This window comes from Sorex fumeus, unplaced genomic scaffold (genome assembly GCF_029834395.1).
Source record: "Sorex fumeus unplaced genomic scaffold, SorFum_2.1 ptg000131l, whole genome shotgun sequence".
Classification (NCBI taxonomy): Eukaryota; Metazoa; Chordata; class Mammalia; order Eulipotyphla; family Soricidae; genus Sorex; species Sorex fumeus.
Genome location: NW_026606188.1, coordinates 11,240,167 through 11,250,094, shown reverse-complemented (window position 1 = coordinate 11,250,094; position 9,928 = coordinate 11,240,167).

Below are 9,928 nucleotides of genomic sequence, written 5' to 3'. Positions count from 1 at the left end.
AACACAGTAAGAGATATATTAAGCTTCAAGGTTGGCTCTCCCTAGAACATCTCATTGTATACGCCAGAATACAGTTCTCAGGTCAGGTTTCCTAACTTCAGTAGGGTGCTTACACAGATACGTTTCTTTGGGTCATGATAGAATTTATTCCATGACCGTGCTCTCAGGCTGGAGTGATAGCACAGCAAGTAGGGCGTTTGCCTCGCATGCGGCCCACCCCAGCGACCCGGGTTTGATTTCTCCACCCCTCTCGGAGAGCCTGGCAAGCTACTGAGAGTATCTCGCCTGCACGGCAAAGCATGGCAAGCTACCCGTGACGTATTTGATATACCAAACAAAGTAACAACAAGTCTCACGATGGAGACGTTACTGGGCCCGCTTGAGCAAATTGATGAACAATGGGAGGACAGTGACTGTGCACTTAACTTATTATACTAATGATACTTAGCTTGTCCCCTTTCAATGCCAGGGTGCTTACAACTTGCCCTGGGTCCATGTAGTCCCTTCGTCAGGACCCTTTATTTTGGGAGTGTTAGGAAGTAAAGGCAACTGAAGTTTAAGTCAAGTAAATATGATCGATGCTCAGGAGTAAACATTATTTGGAGTCAGTTAACTCCCACTTTACAAAAGCATAGCATCAACTGTCTTTCCTGTGTCTAAACAAAAAGGACACTGCTAAATAAACCATGTAAATGACATAAAGGAAAGAGAAAAGGAATATAGGATTACTAGTGCTTGATGGAATTGGGTGTGCCTCAGGGGCTCTGTTGTGGGAGTAACTCAATAAATCTAAACTCCCTGTGGGAGGAGCAAGGGCAACCCAATGTTATCCAACACTATACTATCTCCTTTGAGCCTGGACCCTTCCAAACACTCCTCTCTTTTAAATATAGTTTTAAGAATATTTCCAATGTCCTGCATGATGCTAAACTTTTGTGCTTTGAAAGAAAAATTGATTTTGAGAAACAGTCAAAAGTCCTTGAAATAAAAACTGATATGTATAGAGAGTAGTCTATTGAGTATTATGTTTTTATTATTTATTTATATGTGTTTGGGGCCCAGACCCAATGGTTCTCAGGGTTTTCGCCTAGCTCTGTGTTCAGGGATCACAGAGGGCTGTTTGGAAATTATATGAGGTGACAGGGATTGAACTGGAGACAGCTGCATGCCAAGCAGGTGCCTTACCAGTGATACTAGTTCTCCAGCCTGGATATTAAGCTTTTTAAAGAAAAAATACAAGCTATATTTGCAAAGCTTCAATATATTTTCTTGCATAGATTTTAAACACTTCCAAGAAAATTTCCAAAGATTTGTTTGAATAAGTTCAACATTTCTGGAATCAGTATGGGTTTCCAAAATAATATTTAGGATAATAGTTTTTGGCTGTTATTTTGTGTTTGGTAAAAATGTACAAGCGTAATCAACTAGTAACCACTTTATAGTCACTCCCAGTAGACCAAGACTTGGCAACATTGCTCACATCTATAATAATTTTTTAGGAATAAAAAAGTGTGAAAAAATTAGCAATTAGGAATGTTTGTCATGGAATAGATCAGACTTATTGTTTTCATCAGCTCAAGATGTACATTTTATATGTGTGTATGTGCACTTGCCCTAATGGAAACATCTTGGTCTAGAATCTAGCTAACATTACTTTCAGGCATGTGGAGGTATATAGTACTGAACACTGTAAACCTTTGTCCCAGAACATCTTATTAAATCCTCTGTTAACCATTTTCTGCAGTACAGTGAAACTTTCCTATTGGAATGGAAATAGGCATGGTCACCATAAGGTCATACAAGAGATGCTTTTTGAATTGTTTCATGAACCATTCAAAAAATGATGTGGGTTCCAGTGAAACTGGAGAACTAGAAGGGCCCTGAATCTACTTCCTTCACAGACACACTGAACTTATATAACTGCATATGTGACCATGTCATCTGATTAAAAACAAAAAAGACAAAACAAGCCAATTATCTCCTAAATACCCAAAAACAAGAAAATAAGAAAAAAGACTCTCGATCACTTGCCTTTAGGGATGTGCAGGTCAAAACAACAATAAAGTATTATGTCACACCAGTGAGACGGGGCACTCATCACACTAAACAAAAGCAACCAGAGTTGTCATGGTTGTGGGGAAAAGACTTCAGCCATTGCAGGTTGGAATGTCACGTGGTTAAACCTCTAAAATTACAGGTACTTCTCAAGAAACTAAGAACTGAACTTTCATGTGATCCAGCAACTCTACTGGATCCAGCAATTCTTGGCATCTACGCCAAAAATCTAAAAACGCTCTTTTGAAAGGGCATTTGGATGCCTGTATTCATTACAGCTCTATTAATAATAGCCAGGGTTTGGAAACACCTCAAGTGTCATAGAGCAGATGACTGGATAAAAAAAACCACAATATATTTACAATCAACTACTACTCTCCTGTAAGAAAAGACACATCATGCAATTTACCACTCCAAGGGTGGGTCTGGAGAGTATCATGCTGAGTGAAGTTGGTCAGAAAAAAAGGGACAGATACATAATGATCTCTATCATACATGTGATATAAGAACAGAGAATGCAAATAATCAGTGGCACAGACAACGGAGCAACAGAACCTGAGAACTGGTGGGGGAAGGATTAGAAGGGAACCTGGAGATAATGGTGGAGGGAAGCAGACACTTTAGACGAGGATGTGGTGTGGGAATGTTGTATACATGACAACCTACTTTGAACAAATTGTAAATCATGGTGCTTATAAAACAAAACAAAATAAAAACAACCTGTAAAGCAAAATAAAGCCTGGGACCCAACCTAATCATAAAGTTTATCCCTGGCTCTGCGACCTTAACTCTGAGACTAGCAGTCAGGAGAGAATTGAAGACCTGGAGATTTCCCCTGAGGAAGGGCCCTCCCGTTGATCGTCGATTTGCTCGAGCGGGCCCAGTAACATCTCCATTGGAGATTTGTTGTTACTGTGTCTGGCATATCAAATACTCTCGGTAGCTTGCCGGGCTCTCCGAGAGGGGCGGAGGAATCGAACTCGGGTCGGCCATGTTGGCCGCTTGTAAGGCCAACGCCCTACCCGCTGTGCTATCGCTCCAGCCAAATACTAACTTAAACTCTACATCTGGTTTCTCAATTGTTGAGACCTGCCCCAGAGACAGCCCCAAAGACATCTATTTTTGAAGCTGGTGGGGTTGACATCCAGGGATCCACCGGCTAAAGTGAATTGGAAAACAGTTCTTAAAAGAGAAGCATGTGTGAGCTCTCACTCATTCTCCCTAGGCTCTAGGACAGAGAAAGCCACCAGAAAAGCTCCCAAAATTTCCATGGAAGATTTATGAACTTATCTTAATATGTTAGCTTAATGGGCAGTTCACTGAACACAGACCTAGATACCTGCTAAAATATTTTCCAAAGACCTAGACCAAAAGATGTCATAATTGCCCTTATCTCCACCTTGCTCCAGTTCACCTGTATCTCCCACAAAGGAATTGTAAACCCAGTCTGGCATTCTAATGTTCGTAGATGCTGTCCAGGGATATATCTAGAAGTCTGGACTCTGGTAGGCAGCAAAGTTTACATTGATGGGGCCCACAGGACTATCAGAAGAATGAATTCTTAACTGACTGTCCCTAGGGCAGGGTAAAGAAACAACCAACGGAGAATTGAGTCTTGTGTGCAAGAGACTTATTTGCCAATCACTGCTGTGCATGAAGGGTAGGCTTGAATTAAGCTCTCTCAGGGCTGCATATTGTCCTCTCCAGGAGGTTTGCACCTGCTCTGCGGGAAGGTGTCCTATTCACTCTCACCCTCTGCCATGTTCCAAAGGACTGATATTACTCAAGGAGCTAGAATGTGATTCTGATGCTCCAGTTTCTACTCATCTTGAGTCTTGTATTCTGTGGCTCCCATCTAAAATAGCCCTTGATCACTTGACTCCAGTAAACAGTGGGTTTAGTGGTCCCAACATTAACTGGAAGCAACAAATACAAACAGATCCTAAATTTTCCGTCTCTCCACATCTCAGAGCAGAGGCAGCAGAAAGCACTTTTCCCAATCGTCCTCTATTAGGTCTATATTTTTTGCACTCTGGAAGCTAAAGTGAGGTTGTGCCTTCTAACCAGTCTCAGTCCAGGTGCTAACCAAGATCCTTCCTTTTGGGTTTTGGCACACTGTGGAAACACTTTAACATGGAGCTTTGTAAACTCCTTCACTTGGGGATTACATGTTAACAGATGTTCCAGGGCTCTCTGGGCGGCTCTCTCTCACCACTCATGCTTTTGGTACCCTCAAACAGCTTCCCCACCAGGGTGGCCATTACCTTGGGCGGATGAAGGAGGAACGAGGGCCAAACTGGTTGATGAACAGTTACCGTTTATTCCAATTCTCGTAGCTCTCCCAAATTCTCTCCACAACTTTCACAACTCTCTCCCCAACTCTCGCTAGCTAACTCTGCCTCTCGCTCTGCCTGCAGCTCCCACTCTGCCTCTCTCCAACTCTCTAACTCTTCCTTTCGAACTCTCTACCTCTTCTTACTGTCCTTTCTTACACCACACCTCCCCAATTATGCCTCCCCATGGGAAGCGCAATCAACATGTTTTTCAAGTCTTCCCAACCACCTGCAGCCCACGAGGGCAAAACAGCACTTAAGGTGCGTTTCTCCTCTCCTTAGACCAGTAACTTAATTAACATCTTCATTCTGCTTCCTAGTATTGCCATTCTGTGAAGACACAGTAATAGACACAATTAGGATTGTAGGATGACTCTCCTGGGGACATCTCACCACAGACTCAGACCACAGTGCTCAGGCTGGATTAATCATTCCTAACCCAAGCAGGGTCCAAATCTAGTTATTACCTTTTGGATCATGAATGGGCTGGAGTGATAACATGGTAGGTAGGGCATTTGCCTTGCATGCAGCCAACATGGCGACCCAAGTTCAATTCCTCTGCCCCTCTTGAAGAGCCCGGCAAGCTACCAACAGCATCTCGCCCACATGGCAAACCCTGGCAATCTACCCGTGATGTATTCGATATGCCAAAAACAGTAACAATTGTCAAAATGAAGATGTTACTGGGCCCGGTCAAGCAAATCGATGAATAACGGGAGGACAGTGACATTGACAGTGGGTCATGACTGAATTTGTCCATAACAATGATCTTAGGCATTATGGCACGTTGACCAGGCCCGTTTCAATGTCAGGGTAGCTTACTGCTTGTTGTGGGTCCATCCAGTGCCTTGTCAAGACCCTGCTTTTGGGGATCTAGGAAGAAAGGGCAACTGAGATTTAAGTCAAGAGAGCAGATGTTCAGGAGGTACTATTATCTGGAGTCAATTAACTACCAAGTTAAGGCCTGTCTTTTTAACTGTCTTCCTGTGTCTATACAAAAAGTAACTGCTCTGAAGTCACAGACCATGCAAAGGACATTAAGGAGGAGAGGAAAACAATATTTACAAGTCAGCAGAGTCTGATCAGAAGTCAAAGGTCATTGACAGGTTGGGGGAGCAATCGACAAACCCAAGCTCCTTGCAGCCAGGGAGGAAGGGCAAACCAATGTTATTCTACAGCACATATTCTCAACTATAGGAGACAATGAAAAAAGTAGACCGGTTGGATAATTACAAAGGTTTGAGAGAAAAGCAGAAACTGATATAGAGTTGAATGTTTAGGTCCATCTCCAAACCAAGAGCTGGTGCAGAATTCAATGATTTTTTCATCTTTTGTACAAGACCACTCCACCAAGACTGATAGAGATATGTATTTTATTTTATGCAGAGAAAAATAAGACAGAGATTTGGGACTTTTGGGAGTGGGAAACTCAAAAGACTGAAACACAGTCTTTGCATGTGGAAGAGCTTAGTTCAAACTCTGGCACCGTATAGTCCCCCAACCTTCTTGATCCCTTTGCCAGAAGAAGTCCTGAGCACAGATAGTATAAAAAGAAAAAAAAACAATGAATAAGCAGTGAAGTGTGTTCAAAAAAGACTAAGAAAAACCTCAGGAAAGTTCTTATAGAGAGAGAGTTCAAGATAACGCAAATATGCGCAAAGAGTTCAGGAAAAGAGAAAAGGATGGACAAAGAGAATTACAGCAAAGAGAGAACATGAAAAACAAAAGACAGAAGCCTTAGGAATATAACTAAAATGAAAATAATTTAGGAGAGAGACTGGGCTGAGGCCCAGCAGTAAAGTATATGCTTGCTGAGATCTGCGCTCAATACCCTGCCAGGCAAAGGAAAATATATTCAAGATGCTTATCAGCAGAAGAGAGGAGGTCAGAGAAACGGTTATCTTGAAGACAGGTTAGTATTACTCAGTCAGAACAAAACAAAATAAAGAAGAGATCAGAAATATAACTCAAGGGAATTATGGAACAACATCATACTACCAACACTTATACTATAAGAATATCAGAAAGAGAGAGAGAGAAACAGAAACTTTCTTTGAATAAATAATGGCAAAAGGCCCTGCTAATTTCAAGAAGTAAAACAGACACAGAAACCCAGGAGGCCCAGGAATTCTAATTAAGATGGACCCAAAGGAAACACACAAATATATAGTACAACTTACAACTAAGAAGTTAAAATGTGCAGACAGAGGGCTGAAGAGATCATGGGTAGGGTGTTTGCTCGATATGCAGCCAGACTAGGTTTCATCCCAGGAACGCTATGTAGTCCCTAGAGCACACCTGTAATGATTCCTAAGCACAGAGCCAGGAGTAAGCCTTGTGTATCAACAGGTGTGATCCCCAAATAAACAAAAAGTTGCAGATTATTTCAAAACAGTAGGTTTTTTTTTTGTTGTTTTTTTTTGAAGATAAGATTTCTCTTTATTTCTATTAGCCATGGGTGAAGTAGGAATATGTATATCCACAAATTTATCAACAAAAATAAGAAACATCACTCGGGAGTACCCATGTCTCTTTTGGGGTTCTTCCCTCGATATATCTAATCTTAACAGGTCTGACTCATGGGGCAGCAGCTATGTGTCAAATGTGTTCTGTAGCTAATGTCAACATTAGCTACTTGCCATCCAGAAGGATCACCAGGATAAGCCAAAACTCTCAGGACCAGGATCACTTAGAAAGTATCCAGTTTGTATCTTTATTTATTTTTTTTTAATAATTTATTTATTTATTGAATCACTGTGGGAAAAGTTACAGAGCTTTCGGGTTTAGGTCTCAGTCATGTAAATATCAAACACATTTCCCTTTACCAATACTTATTTTTAACCCCGAACCCCAATAGACCCCCACCTCCCACCCCTCCCAATTCTTGTGAGGCAGATGAGTTCTAGTTAATACTCTATTTACTTTGACTAGATAGATTGTTTCGATAGAAGATGCACAATTATTGTTTAGAGTTTACGACCCACCCCCCACAATCAAATATGCTGAAACAGCGTTGTGAAATGATTTGCTTTCTACAACTTGGTTTAAGAATAAAATGATGTCGCACGGCCGCTATCGCGGCCGCGCGGTTTTAAATTTCTGCTATTTTACTTATTGACCCTGGAAGAATTTCTATTAAAAGTTAGATAGTTAAGAGATTGGTTTCTGTGCCCTGGAGTCATGGCCGTGCCGGAGAGCCGCTCTTGGCGACCTCGGTGGGGCGTGGGGGACGGTCCACAAAGCCCCCCTTCCCATGAGGTCCCCGCCGCTCCCGCCGAGCCCGGCTCAAACCTGCTGTCCACAAGGCTCCCGTGCGGCCGCCATCTTTCTTTCCAGAGAGGAGCGGGCGGGCCGGTCAATGCCCTTTCCCCTCCGGGCAGGCTTGGTGGCACGGTTTAACACATAGTCCATTTGCTTTTCTGCTCCAAGCGGCTGGTTCTCTGTGCTAAGTCCTTGTGCCTCCGGGGCCGTGGCCGTGCCGGAGAGCCGCTCGTGGGGGGCAGCTGGCGACCTCGGTGGGGCGTGGGGGACGGCCCACAAAGCCCCCCTTCCCATGAGGTCCCCGCCGCTCCCGCCGAGCCCGGCTCAAACCTGCTGTCCACAAGGCGCCCGTGCGGCCGCCATCTTTCTTTCCAGAGAGGAGCGGGCGGGCCGGTCAACACCCTTTCCCCTCCGGGCAGGCTTGGTGGCGCGGTTTAACACATAGTCCATTTGCTTTTCTGCTCCAAGCGGCTGGTTCTCTGTGCTAAGTCCTTGTGCCTCCGGGGCCGTGGCCGTGCCAGAGAGCCACTCGTGGGGGACCGGCTGGCGACCTCGGTGGGGCGTGGGGGACGGCCCACAAAGCCCCCCTTCCCATGAGGTCCCTGCCGCTCCTGCCGAGCCCGGCTCAAACCTGCTGTCCACAAGGCTCCCGTGCGGCCGCCATCTTTCTTTCCAGAGAGCACAGTAGTTTTGAAGCAAGCCTGTGTTCATGAGTTCTAATCTCCATTGTCTTGTGTGCTTTGAGATTCTGACATCTGTTGTTTGAGCCTTCCAACAGGTGTCATTTTGCGATCTGTGATACCAAATGTGTATGTGTATAAGCACCATAGAGGGGTGTGGCTTTGGCAAGAATTGCTATAACTTGATGTGGGAGTCTGAACCCCAGTGAGAATGTCAGCAATTCCAGTTGGTGCCATGACCATAACTAGTGTGCCTCAGCTAGGAGTGCAGACTCTGAAGAGCATGTATGCAAGCATGAGTGCTGCAAGTAGAGTGAGACTCAGTCAGCATCAAAGCTAAGGTCAAGTAGAAAAGTACTACAACCTGCTTGCTATGTGTGACTCCTGATGAGCACATAGCTGAAAACGTGTGACAATCTCATCCAGGCATGTGCACAAGCCCTGGACATTGCAACAGCAACAGCAAGGCTGTGGTGGGGATGGGGGTGGGGGTGGGGCTTTTGAGGAAATAAAAAGCAACTAATTAAAGGAAAAGGATCATCAGAGTGGCAAGAGATAAATAACCTGTTATAAACCATCTTTCCAACCCCCATAAATTCATCAGTAGATTTTCCAGCAGAAAACTAACTTATTCCAACAGAAGAGGGTTACATGACTTATTCAAAGGACTGAAAGGAAAAACCTCCAACCAACAACAGTTTACTGGGTAAGTAATTCAGAGGGCCAAGGACCTAGTGCAAAGTGCAGGCACACAGACTTTCCACTAGGGTGACTTGCTTTGCATCCTTGTCCCTGCGTGGTCCTCCAAACACTGTTAGGAGATGCCAGAGCACTGAGCCAAGAGGAATCCCTGAGCACCAGCACGTGTGAGCCATAAGTTCAAAAACAAAAGAAGGAAAATAAAATAAAGAGAAAAACTGCAAAATCACCTCTCTTCTAAGCAGAGTTGAAAGAAAATTTTTCACACAAACAATGTCTTAAAGTTTTGTGTGTAAAGATTTCTTCTTGGTTAAATTTATTTCTGGCACTTCATTCTGTTTGATATAACCATAATTGGGATCACTTTTTTATCATTTCACTTTCTGATATTTTATAATTAGTATTTAAAAATGCAAAATAGGGCCAGTTTTCTTGTTGTTGTTTGTTGGGTTTAGGCCACACTTGGCAGCTCTCAGAGCTGCTGTTGTCTCTGGATTTATGTGTCACTTCTGGCACTTCTCAGTAGACAATAACACGCTGTGGTATGGGCTGGCAGGATGCAAGCATGCAAGGCCAGTACCTTAGCCCCTCACTGCACTAAGCCTCAAAGGCCAAGTTTTGATCCCTGTCACCATATGGTCCCCGAAACAACAGAGGGAGTGACCCCCAAGCACTGAGTTTACTATAGTCCTTGAGTGGCACTAGGTATGATTTCAAGGAAAAGAAAGTATATTTTTGTATTTTTTAGCTTTACTGCATTTTGTATTATGCAACTTTACTGAATTAAGTGATTAGATATAGTTGTTTCTTGCAAGAGTTTTTAGCGTATTCTGTACATCATGTCATGTCAGTTTTATATAGTGGCAGTTTTACTTCTTTCTTCCAATTTGGATGTTTTTA